Here is an 18869-nt window from a genome sequence, read left to right as displayed (position 1 = left end):
CATTTTTGCATATAATTTAATATCAGTGTTCAGTATGGCTATGGGCCTATAATTGTGGGCATGTGTGGGGTCCCTGCCTGGTTTGAGGATGGTAATAATTCAAGCCTCAAGCATTTCAGGAGGGAATGAGCCTGAATTGGTCCCCGCTTCAAACACCTGCATCAGCGCCGATATGAGATCTGACTGAAAGTCCATATAAAAATTGTTAGAGAAGCCATCAGGCCCAGGCGATTTTATCACGTTTCAAGGATTTGATGGCATCTCCCACTTCTCCCTCTGTCCAAGGAGTGTTTAAGGAGTCTAAAGACCGGTCGGTAAGGGAGGGCAGGGGAAAATCTGAAAGAAAAGCAGAGATAGTCTCTGATGTGGGTTGAACTGTGTGTACATCATCTTTCAGATTATAAAGGTGAGAGTAATACTCTGCAAAAGTGTTAGAGATGTCTAGTGGATTGGTCAGTTTGGCTCCAGAACAATTATACAAGGCCCGAACTGAAGCACGAGCCTCTTTTCCTCTCAGCTTCCGGGCTAGGAGGTGGGATGCCCTATTACCTTCAACATAGAATCTTTGATTCATCCTATCAATAGTGAATTTGATCTTTTTCAAAGTATAAACCTCTAACTCTTCTCTAACTTTTAAAATTTCTTGTAAGAGTATGGAATTGGAAGGGTCAGATTTATGTTGATCTTCTAGGGCCCGAAGTCTAGCTTCTACTTCCTTTTGCTTTTGAGCTTCTTGGCGCTTAATTCCAGATGCTACTTGAATTACAGATCCTCTAAGAACTGCCTTAAGAGCACACCAAAAATTAAAGGGTGTATTATCCATGGTTTTATTATATTGGAGATAATCTGAAAGAGCGGACTGGATGGCCTGCTTCACCTCCACAGAGGATAGAAGAAAGTTATTGAATCTCCATGGTTTGGTGGAGGAGAAAGACCCACTTCAGTCCCATTGAAGTGTCAAAGGGGCATGGTCAGACCATGTGATAGGGAGGATATTTGAACCTCTAACCTGTTGTAGTGACCATTTATTCATAAGGGCAAGATCGATCCTGGAATGTGATCCGTGCACACGAGAGAGAAAGGTGTAATCATGGGTCGTAGGGTGCATAGCCCGCCAAACATCATACAGACCATACTCCAGGACGAACCAACTAAAGAGCCCTGAAGCACCAGTAGGATCAGCAAAAGCACCACCACCTGCATTATTGGATTTATCCAATCGAGGATCTAGGACTAGATTAAAGTCACCAAGTAGAATAATCTGACCTGAGCACACCTTCTGGGTAACCCTAAAAAATTTTCTAATAAAGGACATTTGACCAGTATTTGGGGCATATACAGATGCTATAGTAACAGCTTTCCCCTCTAAGTCCCCTATCAGAATAAGATATCTACCTAGGGGATCGGCTACTTGGGATTTTAAAACAAAGTTACAGTTGCGATGAAAAAGGATTGCCACTCCTTTTATTAGTGGGGCCAGAAGCAAAATACCCACAAAGGAAAAGAGAGAGAGGGAATGAAATGTCCAAAATTGGTGCACTAACTCAAAAATATTATTTAAAAAACATAACTTTTATTGTTATATATCAAATAAAATATATACCTGAATTACAACAGGAAAAGCAGCGAAAATTATTTAAAATACAGGTAAGTAGTGTCAAAAGATAAGAAATAAGTGATTAATAAATTGTTCCAATAGGAACATAAATAACGGCGCCTCTACACTGTCATATAATTCCGTGTATACACTGATAGTGATTAATCTATATGTATATATAGTGTCCCCACATTTCTATATAGTATCACTTCAGTCAAAAATCCAGCTTACAGCTGAGCAATATTGACTACAGTTGGATCACCACTGAGTTCTAATATCATTCAGTGTGTTGCACACCAACAAGCAATATAAATATCCTCATCAGCATATTCATCTAATGCATGATCAACATCATCCTAAAGATTGGCTGACAGTGTATTTTCCAATACAGATAAAACCATAGGTTTCTGATTTTATGTACAACCAGTTGTTATTTAACCACGAGGGGGTGACTCTCAGAGAACGCTAGTGTAATTAAGGTCACTAATATAATTCACTTCGTATGACATTTAGGGCCTCATTCAGAGGTGGTCGGAGGATGCAAGCGGTCGCTCAGAAACTGGGCGGCCACTTGCATCCTGACCGGCTGCCTCTGTTGCGGTCGTTAGGCTGTGGGTTAACACCCACAGCTCTAACGACCGCTCCGGTGATGGTCGCGATGATCAGAGACCATCGCGACCATCGGGGCTTACGACGAGATCCTAAGGAAGGGTCTCCCTTGTCGTAAGCCCCGGAGAGCTTCTGGCTCTCCAAACGGTAGGTGTTCCCATGGGAACGCCTCCATTTGGGCTGCCACTCCCCCGGCCCACCTTCCAAACGGGGCGAGCTGTCAATCAACATCAACAGCTCGCCCCCTTTGTATCGAGACCCGTTACGACCGGTGCTGTCGGTCGTAGCGGGTCTCACGCATGCGCACGACGGCGCCGGCGCCATCGTACGCATGCTCTGTGGGGGCCATCGACCCGGTCCGAGCGCATCGGCGCTAACGACCGGGTCTGAATGACCCCCTTAGTTCCTCCTTGAGATATCCCCATACATTGGTAAGTGTGATTCAGGTAGTGAAATTATATTAAATCTTTATTTCAGATGTATTTAAATCACATAATCCTCATTCATTTGTGGCTATTGAATCTGTATGTCCATGGTAGCACCCCCTTGATCGCACGATTATTTAAAGGGGTTATTATTGTCTTAGAACTGAAAAGACATGCATATCTTGTGCGACTGACAAACCATAATTTCGCCAGAAGCAAAATAACCAGATGGGTAATAAGGGTCAGAGAAGGTAGGAGAGAAATCTTTGGCGAAATGGGTTTCTTGAATCGCTATAACATCCATTTTGTGGGTTCTAAGATAGCGGAGGGCAATCCTACATTTCTGAGGGGAATTTAAACCCTTAGCGTTAATAGACATGAAACTCACCATCTTAACCAAATCTAGAGAAATGTGGAGGCAAAGCAAGAACATCCTATCTATACTGGGTCGATCAACACTGACATAGAGAATTGCAAAAAAGATAAACTTCATATAGCCTGTAAACTGAATGAGGGGAGGGAAAGGACACAAAGGGGGGGAAAAGGGGTGAAAGGGGACATAAACATAAATGACTCCACGGCGGGAGTCAGAGGGGCCACGAAACAGAGGGGCGAAAATGGTAGAACAACGGGGGTAGTGACACGGTTCGCACCACCTGGGAACAAAATAGCAAATAGCACTTAACAATAGTATAAGACACACCATATATAGCTAAAATAGCATATATTACTTGAAATTAAGAAATTAAGCCTGTTATGGCAATAGTAAACATAGAAAATTGCAATACAAATACACATTGCATCAATCAACATTGAAAACAAATATAATTAAAAATATAGTTACGATAATCCATATTTTAGCGGCTTGTAAAGAAAGTAATTGGAGTTATAAGGAACTGTATGAACTATAAAGACTCAAAGAGATGTCCAACGGCCACTATAGGTGAAACACCGCAAACATAGAAACAAGAACTAAGTTGAAGTGAGGAAGTGCAGGCAGTAAAACAATCAGCCGTTATTGCCCACTATGGACCAATCTGAACTAATTGTAGGAATGTGTTCAGTAGATTTGGTAGCATACGGGATCCGCCAAAGGTCCAGTGCTTTCATACCATCTTCCAAGGAGCTTAGCACTTTTGTAGAGCCATCATAAGTGACAATAAGTTTAGATGGGAATCACCATCTATATGGAATTTGAGCTTGGCATAAAGCTGAAGAAGGATCTTCTTTTATTTAATGTAGCTGGGGAAAGATCTCCAAATATTTGTAAGTTGCTCAGTGCAGCGGAGGAGGGTCCAGCATCTCTAGATGTTTGAAGTAGGTGCTCCTTCACATAGAAGTAGTGCATCCTCATTATAGTGTCTCGCGGAGAGGCCTCAGGGGCATTGCAAGCCTTAGGGAGACGGTGAACGTGGTCTAAGAGGAATTGTGAGGGAGGCAAGTCCGGGAGTCATTTCTGAAATAGAGCCACAACAAACTCAGGCAGTTTGGAAAACAGTACCATCTCCGGAATTCCACGGATTTTAAGGTTGTTGCTCCGTGCCCTGTCTTCAAGATCAGCCAGTTTATCCCGAAGTGCAGAAGGTTCCGCTTGGGTAGTTTCATGGGCGGATATTAGGTCATTGTGAGAGGAGACTACCTCTCCCATCTTATTCTTGAGAAGGTCCGTGCGACCACCTAATTCAGTGACATCATGCTTCAGTTTCCCAACAGTAGAAGATAATTCAGCTGTGATATCTTTCTTAAGATCACCGAGGAGCTGCAGCATGCGCCTCACCATGATAGTCCATAGAGGCATCATCCGAGGAAGCATGCGGGGACGAAGCTGTAGGAGGGGGACCAGGCTTATCTTTTGACATTCGTGGTCGTGAAGATTGTCTGGAATCTCTCAACAGCGAAGGGGTCGCAGATGTAGTCTTGTAATGGAGGAAGCAGAGCAGAGACCCCAGACCAGTTGACAGGTCACTCACCGCGGTCGTTGAGGAGATGAGTGCAGGGAGCAGGTATTGAAGAGCCGGGAGCCAGGATCCGCTTTCCAAGATGGCGGCCGCAGATGCACCAGAAGCTGCTAGGCCCTTGTCAAGAAGGCAGGCAGCCCGGGAGCACCGCGGAGATGTCCCACCACCACACCCGGGGTAAGAGGCTTCTAGGCTTTACCGCTGGAGGCAGGTCCGGAGGTCTCACTGTAGCGCTGTAGGGACTTCCGGTCCCGGACTCCAGTCCCTGGCTTCAGTTGCGGCGCTAGGTCCTTCAGCTCAGTTTCAAGCAAGTTGCAGGGTACAGCGCGGGACCAGGACAGCCAAACACTTGGATCATGCACTTTGGAGTCCACCAGACTGGCGGTGACAGTAAGAGACTTCACCCGATGTCCTCTGCAAGGTTGCGGAAACGCCGCATCTGAGGCCTCCGGGTAGTCGTGAAAATTGAGGCCTTGACTTCAGCTCGTATGCTAGGCCTCACCACCGGGAGCGTGGGGACCCGATAAAGAAACACCGCTCCATTTCCCAGGGTGCAGGTGGGTGTCAGAGCAGAGAACCGCTGTGTAATTTCTCCAGGTAAGGAGTGGTTTTGCACAGTACTAGTGCTGTGTATGAAGGAGCTCTTGTCTCCTGCTTCCTGTTCGTGCAGCAGCCAGGCCATGCCCCCCCACTAAAGGTCAATTTTAATCGATTTAAAATCGATTAGCATCAATGTTGTGTTTCTGGGGCTAAATCACACATTTGCTAATACTTAAATGTGTGATTTAGCCCCAGAAATACAACATCGATGTTAATCGATGTTACATAGTTTAAAATCGACTTTTAGTAAATATACCCCTTAGTATGTGTTCCAGTGCCTGATTCAGAGCTACTCGTAAGCGGCCGCTTGCTCGCTCCAAGCGATGTTCGCACATCTGCGCATGCGTATGGGTCGTAATGCGCATGCGCCAACCAGTCAGTGCGGTTGGAAATCATGTGCTCGCAAAATAGCGAGGGGCTGGTAATTTGAGTGACAGAATGAGGCGTTTGTGGGTGGTAACAGGGGAAGGTGCTTAAAAACGGGGAGTGGAGATCCGAACGCAGGCGTGCCAAACGGCCAAAACGGGCGTTTTAAGGGTGTGCATAATTAACAAAGCAGCGTCATCGACCACGTCACTTGGTTGTCTTTTAGCCTGAACTGCTCGCATGATTGCGGTAGGAAAATCCTACCACAAGAATTGCGAGCAGTTCATACGCCTTTCGATGTATTCGATTAATCTAATAAATAGCGGAAATGACGTATGATGCGAGCGGCCAAGGGGTGTCTTTACAAAATAGCTCGCTCAGACATAGAAGCGTCAACAGACCGCAAAGAGCGAACGCTCAATTTAAATAGCCAGCCCCTTTTTCTGAATGAGCGAGCGCAAATAGCGTCCGGCTCTGAATGAGGTCCCCAGTGCGGAGACTCTCTTCTTCTTTGTAATGACATGTTTCAATGTAAGATATACTTACTATAACCTAAATGTTATATATGAAAATAATGATAGATAGATAGATAGATAGATAGATAGATAGATAGATAGATAGATATGCCCAGCCGCGGCCACTCCTCCCAAGGGCTCTTGCAAAGCACACGGCTCCATTTCCATATTAGCCTCCCCACAGAGCCATTGGACCAGGCAATTCTGCAGCAGCATCAAGTAAAGAAAGCAGCAGACAGGCACTGACTAGAGATGGTCCCGGCGACTCCCTCTCCAGCCTCTCGGTAAGTTTGCTAGCTCAGGCTGGGAGGCAGGAGAGGGGAGGCAGGGCTTGGTACTGGGCAGAGAGGGGTGCTGGCTTGAACTGCTGCTGAGTCTAACCATGAGATGGGCTGGGGCTGTACATATATATATATATATATACATACATATATATAAAAAAAAGAAAAAAAAAAGGGGGGTACTGATACAGGCGCTAGACCATATAGGAGTTCTGTTCACACTGTAATCCTTTGTTGGATTGAGGTGGTGGTGATCCCTGTGACTTGAACTATTCTCAGATAGGCCTATGATAGTCTTGTTTGATGTAATTATGCACTTTTTTACGTGTTTTTTGTGTGAGAAATACATTTTTTTAAACTACTACACTATAAGAACATTCTTCTCTCCCTGCTCCAAAACGGTTTTTGGGAGTAAGGTACCTCTCATCTAATAAGGGTACGAAGTGAGGAGATTCAAGTGTGATATATTACATGCCTATTTATTAGGTCTACACGGTACGTATATTTGGGCAAAAGTATGTTGAAATTATGGTTAAAAATCCTACACTGTATGTTGCATGTTCTCACCTTTTGTATTACATATATATTGTAGTGTAAGCTTACTTTAACCTAAATGATAGATAGATAGATAGATAGATAGATAGATAGATAGATAGATAGATAGATAGATAGATAGATAGATAGATAGATAGATAGCAATAGCATAATGCATGGAGAATATGATTTTTACAACCAGTATACTATGTGACTTGTTACATCATAAACAGCCAGGGCCGTAACTAGGGGCGTGCGAGCGGTGCAGCCGCACAGAGCGCATCGCTCTGTGGGCGGCACTGCCACTCACCCACGGTCCCTGCATCTGGCTAGCAGGGGGCCTAGAATGGCACCCTGCAGCCAGATATCTTTGTAGCAGTGGGTCTGGAGCATCCTTAGGACACTCCAGACGGTCACAACAGTGCTTTTACAGCTCTGCTCTGGGCATTGCTGTAATTACCTGCTCCTGATGCCCGTACAGGCCACGCCCCCTCTGCGTGACGTTATATGGAGGGGACGTGGCCTGCACCGGGCACCAAGAGCACTAGCTAAGGCGCTGTAAACAGCCTTTGTGATAGAACTGTCAGTTATCAGATGTATCTGTTATTATTTGGGAAAGATTTCTGGACTGCACAACCTGACTATATATAATGGTAGCTGCTACCTGATGAGACTAATTGCAGGCACAGAAACAGACAAATCTCAGGTGCACAACTCCAAATTATTAACAATATATATAAATGCAATAACATTTTGCAGTCAATAGAGGTTTTTAGCATAATCATGGCCAAGGTTATGGGCCTACCCACCATATCCAAGTAACCTCTTTAGGGTAGGTCCCTAACATACTAGGGTTCAAATCCAGAGCGCAGGACCCCCCAAAACTGGCCCAGCCAAGCCGCCCCAGGGCACCACCATAGTAAGAAAAGTGCAATGTAAAGAGATAGTTCATTTTTGGGGCGTGGGCCCCCCTGGATTGTGTTGGCTGATCTGTCTCAGGGCACTGCATTATAACACATTTTCCTTTATAACACACTTTAACCCTTCACTGTGTGTTTAATATATATGTACTTCACTTTTTTATTTTCATTCTTTATATGCAGCTGCAGCTGCTCCTAACTATCTCTTTCACACTGCACTTTTCTTACTATGGTGGTGCCCTGGGGCGGCTTGGCTGGGCCAGTTTTGGGGGGTCCTGCGCTCTGGATTTGAACCTTAGTATGTTAGGGACCTACCCTAAAGAGGTTACCTGGATATGGTGGGTAGGCCCATAACCTTGGCCATGATTATGCTAAAAACCTCTATTGACTGCAAAATGTTATTGCATTTATATATATTGTTAATAATTTGGAGTTGTGCACCTGAGATTTGTCTGTTTCTGTATCTGTTATTATGTCTACTTACCTTCTAGTGTAAGCTTATTTTAACCTAAATTATAGGTATTTGTTCATTTACCTACTGACTGTGTATTGTAAGCTTCTTTTAATTTAAATAATTATAAATAGATAAAAAGCAATTGCAAAATGCATGGAGAATGTGAGTTTCTCATCTCAGCATCCTGACCATATGACTTGTTACATCATAAACAGCCTTTGTGATGTCACTCAGCTTTGGTAGAATGGTCACCATTTTGTAAAGTGTTGTCAGTTATCAACTGTATCCGCTGATATGACATTTCACAATGTAAGGTATGCTTACTTTAACGTATATGTTATGTAGTATATGAAAATAATGATAGATAGATAGATAGATAGATAGATAGATAGATAGATAGATAGATAGATACATACATAGATAGATAGATAAATAGATAGATTGTCTGCTGACCTTGTAGTATAAGCTGATTTTAACCTAAATTATAGACAGATAGATAGATGATAGATAGAACACATACTAATGGGTATATTTACTAAAAGTCGATTTTAATTGATTTAAAATCGATCAAAATCGATTAACATCGATGTTGTATTTCTGGGGCTAAATCACACATTTACTAAAACTTCAAAAAGTAAATAAAAAATTGTCTCTTAGTAAATGTGTGATTTAGTCCCAGAAATACAGCCAGGGCCGTAACTAGGGTCGCAGAGCGCATCGCTCTGTGGGCGGCACTGCCGCTCACCCACGGTCCCTGCATCTGGCTAGCAGGGTGCCTAGAATGGCACCCTGCAGCCAGATATCTTTGTAGCAGTGCCGTCTGGAGCGTCCTTAGGACACTCTAGACGTTCACAATCGTGTACTTACAGTTCTGCTCCGGGCATTGCTGTAATTATCTGCTCCCGGGGCCCGGCACAGGCCACGCCCCCTCTGCATGATGTCATATGGAGGGGGCATGGCCTGCACCGGCGCCAGGAGCGCTAGCTACGACGCTGTAAACAGCCTTTGTGATAGAAATGTCAGTTATTAGATGTATCTGTTATTATGTCTACTTACCTTGTAGTGTAAGCTTATTTTAACCTAAATTATAGGTATTTGTTCATTTACCTACTGACTGTGTATTGTAAGCTTGTTTTAATTTAAATGATAGATAATTATAAATAGATAAAAAGCAATTGCAAAATGCATGGAGAATGTGAGTTTCTCATCTCAGCATCCTGACCATGAGACTTGTTACATCATAAACAGCCTTTGTGATGTCACTCAGCTTTGGTAGAATGGTCACCATTTTGTAAAGTGTTGTCAGTTATCAACTGTATCCGCTGATATGACATTTCACAATGTAAGGTATGCTTACTTTAACGTATATGTTATGTAGTATATGAAAATAATGATAGATAGATAGATAGATAGATAGATAGATAGATAGATAGATAGATAGATAGATAGATAGAGATAGATAGAATTGGTGAAATGCAGGTAGGATGTGATTTATAACCTCAATAGGCTAATCATGTGACTTGCTATTGCACTGTCAGTTATCAGGTGTATCTGTTTTTATGTCTACTGACCTTGTATTGTAAGCTTATTTTAACCTAAATTATAGACAGATAGATAGATGATAGATAGAACACATACTAAGGGGTATATTTACTAAAAGTCGATTTTAATCGATTAAAAATCTATTAACATCGATGTTGTATTTCTGGGGCTAAATCACATATTTACTAATACTTCAAAAACTAAATAAAATATTGTCTGTTAGTAAATGTTTGATTTAGCCCCAGAAATACAACATCAATGTTAATCGATTTTGATCGATTTTAAATAGATTAAAATCGACTTTTAGTAAATATACCCCTTAGTATGTGTTCCAGTGCGTAGACTTTCTTCTTGTTTGTAATGACATGTCACAATGTAAGATATACTTACTATAACCTAAATGTTATATATGAAAATAATGATAGATAGATAGATAGATAGATAGATAGATAGATAGATAGATAGATAGATAGATAGATATGCCCAGCCGCGGCCACTCCTCCCATGGGCCTATGCGGAGCTCATGGCTCCATTTCCATATTAGCCTCGCCCTAGAGCCACTGGACCAGGCAATTCTACAGCAACATCAAGTAAAGAAAGCAGCAGACAGGCACTGACTAGAGATGGTCCCGGCGACTCCCTCTCCAGCCTCTCGGTAAGTTTGCCAGCTCAGACTGGGAGACAGGAGAGGGGAGGCAGGGCTTGGTACTGGGCAGAAAGGGGTGCTGGCCTGTTCTGCTCCTGAGTCTGACCCTGAGACGGGCTGGGGCTGTACATATATATATATATATATATATATATATATATATACTGTATAAATATAAAAAAAAATGGGGGTACTGATACAGGCGCTAGACCATATAGGAGTTCTGTTCACACCGTAATCCTTTGTTGGTCATTTTTTTTTAGCTCAAATCCCGATTTGACAATGGCTGCTCAAATGTTCTCCAGGTGGACCCTTGTTGTATGGTCGCAAAATGTTATGTAATACAAAAGGTGAGAACATGTGCCATATAGTGTAGTATTTTTAACCAGAATTTCAACACACACAAAACCGTTTTGGAGTAGGAAGACAAAAATGTTCTTATAGTGTAGTAGGGGTCACCACCACCTCAACGCGTTTCGTCCCTTACGCATGTATTACCGCACTCATCCTCCTGATGAAGTTCAGCAATACATGCGTAAGGGACGGAACGCATTTGAGGTGGTGGTGACCCCTGTGACTTGAACTATTCTCAGATAAGCCTATGATATTCTTGTTTGATGTAATTATGCACTTTTTTACGTGTTTTTTTCTGTGATAAATAAATTATTTAAAACTACTACACTATAAGAACATTCTTCTCTCCCTGCTCCAAAACGGTTTTTGGGAGTAAGTTACCTCTCATCTAATAAGGGGACGAAGTGAGGATATTCACAAGTGATATACTACATGCCTATTTATTAGGTCTACACGGTACACATATTTGTGCAAAAGTGTGTTGAAATTATGGTTAAAAATCCTACACTATTCGGCGCATGTTCTCACCTTTTGTATTACACACATATATATATTCCACGTTATGCCGGCACTCTGAAATACCGTACAATGGACTCCGATGCCCGTCCTGACCTTGTAATCAACATCCACAAAAGATTGCAAAAAGAACATAATATATTCAATATAAGCCTTCAGGCGACGTTTCGAGGTGTGACCTTCTTTCTCAAGCCTCCAGCACAATGAAGCCTCCAGCATAATGAAAAAGACAGTCTGTCTTTTTCATTATGCTGGAGGCTTGAGAAAAAGGGTCACACCTCGAAACGTCGCCTGAAGGCTTATATTGAATATATTATGTTCTTTTTGCAAATCTCTGAGTGCCGTCTGTTTTTTTGTGACTAGATATAATATATATATATATATATATATATATATATATATATATAAGTGGGAGTGGTCACTTAAAAATGAGGCATGTCAACATGACACACCCCTTTATCGTCACTCTGAACATTCCTTTCCATATGCACCTTAACCCCAGTAGTGCCCCTTCAACAGTACACCCAGTATGAAATGTCCCCAGTTGTGGTCCATCTTATGCAGGCCCATAGTAGTGCCCCTTATACAGTACCCCCAGTATGCAATGCCCCCAGTAGTGGTCCCCCTTATGCAGCTCCTCATTAGTTCCCCTTATTCAGTGCCCCCAGTAGTGGTCTCCCTTATGCAGTGCCCCATGTAGTGGTTCCCCCTGTGAAGTGCCCCAAGTAGTGGTCCCCCTTATGCAGTGTCCCTTATATAGTGTCCCCAGTAAGAGTCCCCCCAATGCAGTGCCCCCAGTAGTGGTATCCCCTTATGCAGTGCCCTTTATATAGTGCCCCCCCCCAGTAGCAGTCCCCCCAATGCAGTGCCTCTAGTAGTGGTACCCCCTTATGCAGTGCCCTTTATATAGTGCCCCCCCAGTAGTAGTCCCCCCTATGCAGTGCCCTTTAAATAGTGCCCCCAGCAGTAGTCCCTCCCCCCATGCAGTGCCCCCAGTAGTGGTTCTCCCTATTTAGTGCCCCCAGTAGTGGTCCTCCCAGTGCAGTGCCCCTTGTGGTTCTAGTAGTAAGCCCCTTATATAGTGCCCCTAGCAGTGGTCCCCCCTATCCAGTGCCCTTATACAGTGCCCCCTGTAGTGGTCCTCCCTATTTAGTGCCCCCAGTAGTGGTCCCTAGTAGTAAGCCCCTTATATAGTGTCCCCAGTAGTAGTTTCCCTTGTGCCCCTAGTAGTAAGCCCCTTATATAGTGCCCCCAGTAGTAGTTTCCCCTCCCCCAGTTGTCGTCCCCAGTAGTGCCCCACCCCCAGTAGAGGTCCCCCCCAGTAATGGTGCCCCCAGTAGTAGCCCACCCTTCCTCGTAGTGCAGACACACAAAATAAAAAAAAAATACACTTACCTGAATCCGTGCTCCGGCTCCGGCCACTGCTCCCGCCGCCACGTGTCAGTCCTCCTGGGCTGGCGCGCTCTGCATTATGGGAGAGACGTCTCTCCCATTACCCACTGCAGGAGCCGGAAGCGGAGCTCATGAGTGAGCTCCAGCCCGGCTCTTGCAGTGGGCGCTGCAGCAGTCAATGAGAGTCTGTCTGGTTCTCATTGCCTGCTGGTTAACACACACATCGTCGACGCACGGCGGTGATGTGTGTGCAGCAGCAGAAGCAGCCAATGAGAGTCCCAGCTGGTTAACACATACATCGCTGCTACGTTGGCGGTGATGTGTGTGTTAAACTGCACAGCATGAGCCCGCCTCCCACCCTGCTCCTGGCGCTATTGGGTAAGTGCTCAGGGGGAGGGAAGGGGCTCGGCTATGCAGCACAGGACCGGCGCTGGGCGCAGGGAAGACTAACGCCAGTCCTGTGTACATATGTAGCGCTGACCGCACACACTGCAGTCGGCATTACACTGCCTAACTAGGATGGACTGGGCCGGACCGTGGCCCCCCCCCGCGCCGCCTGTCCTACAGCTCCCAGGGCTTGTACCTCGCTCGCCCTGCCCTAGTTACCCCACTGATAGATACATAGATAAATAGCAAAATGCATGGAGAATATGATTTTTACACCCAGTATACTGACTATGTGACTTGTTACATCATAAACAGCCAGGGCCGTAACTAGGGGCGTGCGAGTGGTGCAGCCGCACAGAGCGCATCGCTCTGTGGGCAGCACTGCCACTCACCCACGGTCCCTGCATCTGGCTAGCAGGGGGCCTAGAATGGCACCCTGCAGCCAGATATCTTTGTAGTAGTGCCATCAGGAGCGTCCTTAGGACACTCCAGACGGTCACAACTATGTCCTTACAGCTCTGCTCATGGCATTGTTCTAATTACCTGCTCCCGGCACAGGCCACACCCCGTCCGCGTGACGTCACATGGAGGGTGCGTGACCTGCACCGGGCGCCAGGAGCGTTAGCTATGGCGCTGTAAACAGCATTTGTGATAGAACTGTTAGTTATCAGATGTATCTGTTATTATGTCTACTTACCTTGTAGTGTAAGCTTATTTTAACCTAAATTATAGGTATTTGTTCATTTACCTACTTACTGTGTATTGTAAGCTTGTTTTAATTTAAATGATAGATAGATAGATAGATAGATAGATAATTATAAATAGATAAAAAGCAATGGCAAAATACATGATGAATGTGAGTTTCTCATCTCAGCATCCTGACCATGTGACTTGTTACATCATAAACAGCCTTTGTGATATCACTCAGCTTTGGTAGAATGGTCACCATTTTGTAAAGTGTTGTCAGTTATCAACTGTATTCGCTGATATGACATTTCACAATGTAAGGTATGCTTACTTTAACGTATATGTTATGTAGTATATGAAAATAATGATAGATAGATAGATAGATAGATAGATAGATAGATAGATAGATAGATAGATAGATAGATAGATAGTATTGGTGAAATGCAGGTAGGATGTGATTTATAACCTCAATAGGCTAATCATGTGACTTGCTATTGCACTGTCAGTTATCAGGTGTATCTGTTTTTATGTCTACTGACCTTGTATTGTAAGCTTATTTTAACCTAAATTATAGACAGATAGATGATAGATAGAACACATACTAAGGGGTATATTTATTAAAAGTCGATGGCCGGGGGATGACGTTCGGCCCACATGAGATTGCGTGCCACTTCTGCCATTTCCGCCCGACTGCGAGTGCCTCCCTGGAGATTGAGGTAAGCCACCGCCGTGGCGCTGTCGGACTGTACTTGTACTGGCCTGCCCTGAAGAATGTCCTGAGCCAGAGTGAAGGCTCTGTAGATGTCTCGGTGCTGGTCGGTCACTGCACCCCAACCGCAGAAGCTTGTCTCCATGGTGAGAGGCACCCAATCCGAGATCAAGAAGGGGCAACCCTTGTTTAGGTAGGATGTGTGTAACCACCAAAAGAGGGATAGACGAATTTCCGGAGCGAGGACCATCGTCTGGGATCTGATCAGATTGGGCAGCCCATTCCACCTGGAGAGTATTAGGTGTTGTAGGGGCCTGGAGTGGAACTAAGCGAACTCCACCATGTCAAAGGTGGATACCATGGACCCCAAGGTCTGCATTGCTGAGTGAATTGACACTCGGCGACTGTGGAGTAACCTGCGCACCCGTTGCTACAGTACGGAGATTTTGTCTGCTGTCAGGAAGATTTTCGGAACTTGAGAATCCAGAAGGGCTTCCAGATGTACCATCCTTTGAGAAGGGGTCAGGGAAGACCTTTTCCAATTGATCAACCAGCCGTGTTTTTGCAGAAAGGTCATGGTTATCTGAAGATGGAGGTGAAGGACCTCTGTAGAGTGTGCTAACAGCAAGATGTCATCCAAGTATGGGAGTAGTCTTACCCCCTGACGACAAAGGTGGGCTGCCATAAGTGCCATGATCTTGGTAAAGACCTGCGGAGTTATAGAAAGCCCAAAAGGCAGTGCTTGAAATTGGAAATGTTGCTGTAGGACAGCAAACCGGAGATATTGCTGACGAGAGGGCGCTATAGGTACATGTAGGTAGCGACCTGAATGTCCAGAGACACCATAAAGTGGACAGGTTCCATAGCTAGGACAGTAGAGCGGAGGGTTTCCATATGAAACCTGGGCACTCTATTAAACTTGTTCAGAAACTTGAGGTTGAGGATAGGCCGTTGAGTCCCATTGGGCTTCTGAACCAAGAAAAGGGTAATAACGAAGTGGACCAGAATTATCACCCCTGAGTGCAGCTCGAGTCTGATGGAGGGCCTGTGTAAAAGAACTGCTGGAGGGGCCGTCTCAGGAATGAGGGCGTACCCGTGAGAGACCACTTTTGTACTCAGGCATCTGTGGTGGTCTGATGCCAGAACTGAGCGATCTGAAAAAGTTGGCCTCCCACCCTGGGATCCCCCAGGGGGAGGCCTGCCCTGTCGGGCTGAAGGCTTGTCCTTGGATTTGGCAATTGGACATCTAGTAGTCCAGGCCTGCTTGGTCCTGGGCTTCTGGAAGCTGACTGCCGTGGAAAAGACTGACCTTTAGCTTTTCTTGGGAACAAAAGGACCTAAATGATGACATCCGAGGCCTTGGTGCAGATGCTGAGGACAGAAAAGCAGTCTTAGAAGCTGCCAAGGTAGCCACAATCTTGTCCAACTCTGGGCCAAACAGGATCTCCCCAGTGTAATGTCGGCCTTCCATGAACGAAGCCAAATTATACGGCGAGCTACCACTGAAGTAGAAGATGCTTTGGAAGCTACGATACCAGTATCCAAAGCCGCTTCTCCTAAACAGGAGGCTGCATCCCTGATGTGCGAGATGTAGGACAGCTGTTCCGGAGAAACATCAGAGGGAAATGAGTTCTCTAGAGCATCTGCCCAGCTCTCAATGGCTTTGGCCACCCAGGCTGTAGCCATGGATGAGTAATAGCTCCTGTAAAAGAATACACAGATTTGAGGCAAGCTTCAATCCTCATATCCGTCGACTCCTTTAAGGAGGATGCTGTAGGAATAGGTTTCATTTGGGAGATAACAACCATAATGGTTATCTAGTGCGTGGACCGGGATTTTCAATTTTTTTGTTTTAAGAAGACCTTGGATGCCTACTTTGGACAAGGGGACCAGTCCTGGTAATGTAGGTGTGTGTGTGTATGTATGTAATAAAACTTTACTTTCACGGTGTATGTGTCTTGTGTTGTTTTACACATTTCTTTACAGGTGAACTACAGGTACCAGCGGGCCCTTAATGTCCCGCATGCTGGTACTTGTGGTTCTCCAACTACCAGCATGCGGGGGAGGCTTGCTGGGACCTGCAGTTCTACTGTAATGACAATATTGATACCTCTCTTTTTTTACACCACACATACACTATCAACCCGCCCAGGGGTGGCGGGGATAGCCCCGGGCTATCAGCCTAGGCCAGGGGTGCCCTGGACCCCTTTATTGAGGGGGTCCCCAACTCCCATGGATCCCTGGCCTGGGCTGACTAGTGGTCAGGGCTGATACTGTGGCTGGGGGGCCCAGTGAAAGGGTAACCCTGGCTGTGGCATCAGCTCCCTGCTAGAAAGGGTCCGGTGCTGGTTCTGGGAATTACAGGGGGACCCTACGCATTTTTTTACCCTGTAATTCCAGAACCAGGACTAGTTCCCAGAGCCCAGTGCTGGTTGTGCTAAGTACAGTGGAACCCTACGCATTTTTTTCCCTGTACTTAGACAACCAGGACTGGCTATGAAAAGTCCGGAGCTGGTTCTGTTTTAGGGTAGGGACCCCACGTCAATTTAATCAAAAAACATAACCCTTACAACACACTTTCCATTCATAAACATACACAAATCACACTGATTTGTGTATGTTGGAATGCAAATCGCAGCTCTGGAGGTGGTGCATTTAAAACTTCTATAGAGTCCTCGATTTGAGTGTAAAATGGCCGAATTGAGCAAAATGAATAATGGTAAATTCACAATTTAGGCATAAAAGAGTGAAAAGTACTTCCGAATAGAGCCGATGGTGATATCATTTCTATTGCAAAAAACGGCTAAATTAGCGGCATTAAACCACTCGATTTCAAACCCAAAACTAACGTAAATCACCCGAGTTTAATGATAGTAAATTCCCGATTTGCAAAAAAGTTATATTTTCACCCGAGAATGCAAATTAGTAAATTTACTCCTAATACTTTTTAATCAGACAGCAAATTTTCAGAAATATATTTCCTCGTGGATTTTGGGAAAAAAGAAGCAATTTATCCAGGCATCCTGGTTTTTTATAGCCATGGGATTCAGATGGTTTATAGTATTTGATGGTAGAGGAACAAATGTATCAATTTGTATCACTTTGGTCTGATATGTGGCAAAGTGTCTTTTCAGTATAGTTCTAGTGTATTTTAGAATGAAGAAAAAGCAGTGTTTATAAAAAGAAGAATATAGACACAATGCCTACAGGTAACTCATGAATCCAGAATGCAGCAATGTTTAAGTTAAAATATCCTTGATGTATAGGACACACTGTATAAGGAATCCAATGGTGGGCTATCATAGAGATAATAGTACCCGTGAACCTCAAAGTAATAAGTACTTGGAAGTAAAAAGGCTTTTACTTGCCTACAGTATGTCTTGCCCTCTCTCCTTCTGGCCAGGATGGTATTGGAGTATATGCCATCAGCTGTGGTCTTTCTTGCTTCCACAGCGTGAGGTATTTGCAGCACAGAGAGCAGGTTGCCGGCTTGTCTGGAGGCTGGCTGTGGGGTGTAAAACCTACGGTGCCGCTCGTCAGTCCGGCCACGGCCAGAAATTAAAGAGGGGAGAGAGGGTGTTTGCATGACGCGTGCTGCGGACACTGCGCAGGACTGGTAAGTGAGTTATAGATCTTAGGATTGTGGACAGGGTTTTGGCAGCTGGAACTTTTTACTTGGCGTATTCCATGCCTCGCTCATGAGTTCAGAAAGCTGATCAGAGTGAGGAAATTCCACCAAATCCACTTTCTGTTGATTAAAGAGTGGCTCTTTTGCCTTACGAATGGGCTCTGCGTCTTCTATTTGAAGAACTGATTTGACAGCCCTCACTAGTGCAGGTACATTCAACTTAGACTGAAATCCTCATCCCCTGAGGGGGGCTTAGAGAGAGAGAGATCTGCGTCTTCTGCCTCCCCAGAAGATACCTCAGAATCTGAGAACTGTGTGGACTGTGAGGATAATACAGAACGTTAAGTAGTTTTACTGGGTAAGAGCCTCTCACTTTGCAACATTTGTTGAAAAGCTGTAGAAGTTGCCGCTAGACTCTTCACTGAGGTAGTGTCTACCCATGGAGGAGGCATAGGAGTTACTGGTATTGGTGGGTGTACCTGTTGTGGCAATACCATAGAGGGAGCTACCGCAGGGACTGCTAGGTGGTCCGCAATTTTTGCAAACACCTGTGAAAAGGAAGCCCAGGCTGGAGGGGCTGACTGGCCTGGGGCAGTATAACAAGATGCAGTGGACTGACCTCCCCTATGCTGACATCAAACACCCGGTCCTTGGCCTCTATTTATACCCTGTGCCAGTATAATTTTATGCCCTGGTTGTCTAGTGGAGTCCCAGATGAACCGGTGTCTTGATTAGCACTTCCGGTCTGT

General features: G+C 44.8%; 1 protein-coding gene across 1 annotated transcript in view; it reads right to left on the bottom strand.

Annotated features, from left to right (window-relative positions):
- FER1L5 (fer-1 like family member 5) overlaps nt 1-18869 on the bottom strand; it is a 308173-nt gene that overhangs the window by 105198 nt on the left and 184106 nt on the right. The gene's annotated exons all lie outside the window — the stretch shown is intronic.

Source organism: Taudactylus pleione, unplaced genomic scaffold, assembly GCF_031769625.1.
Source record: "Taudactylus pleione unplaced genomic scaffold, aTauple2 ptg000329l, whole genome shotgun sequence".
Taxonomy (NCBI): Eukaryota; Metazoa; Chordata; class Amphibia; order Anura; family Myobatrachidae; genus Taudactylus; species Taudactylus pleione.
This window is presented reverse-complemented; position numbering and strand designations above follow the sequence as displayed.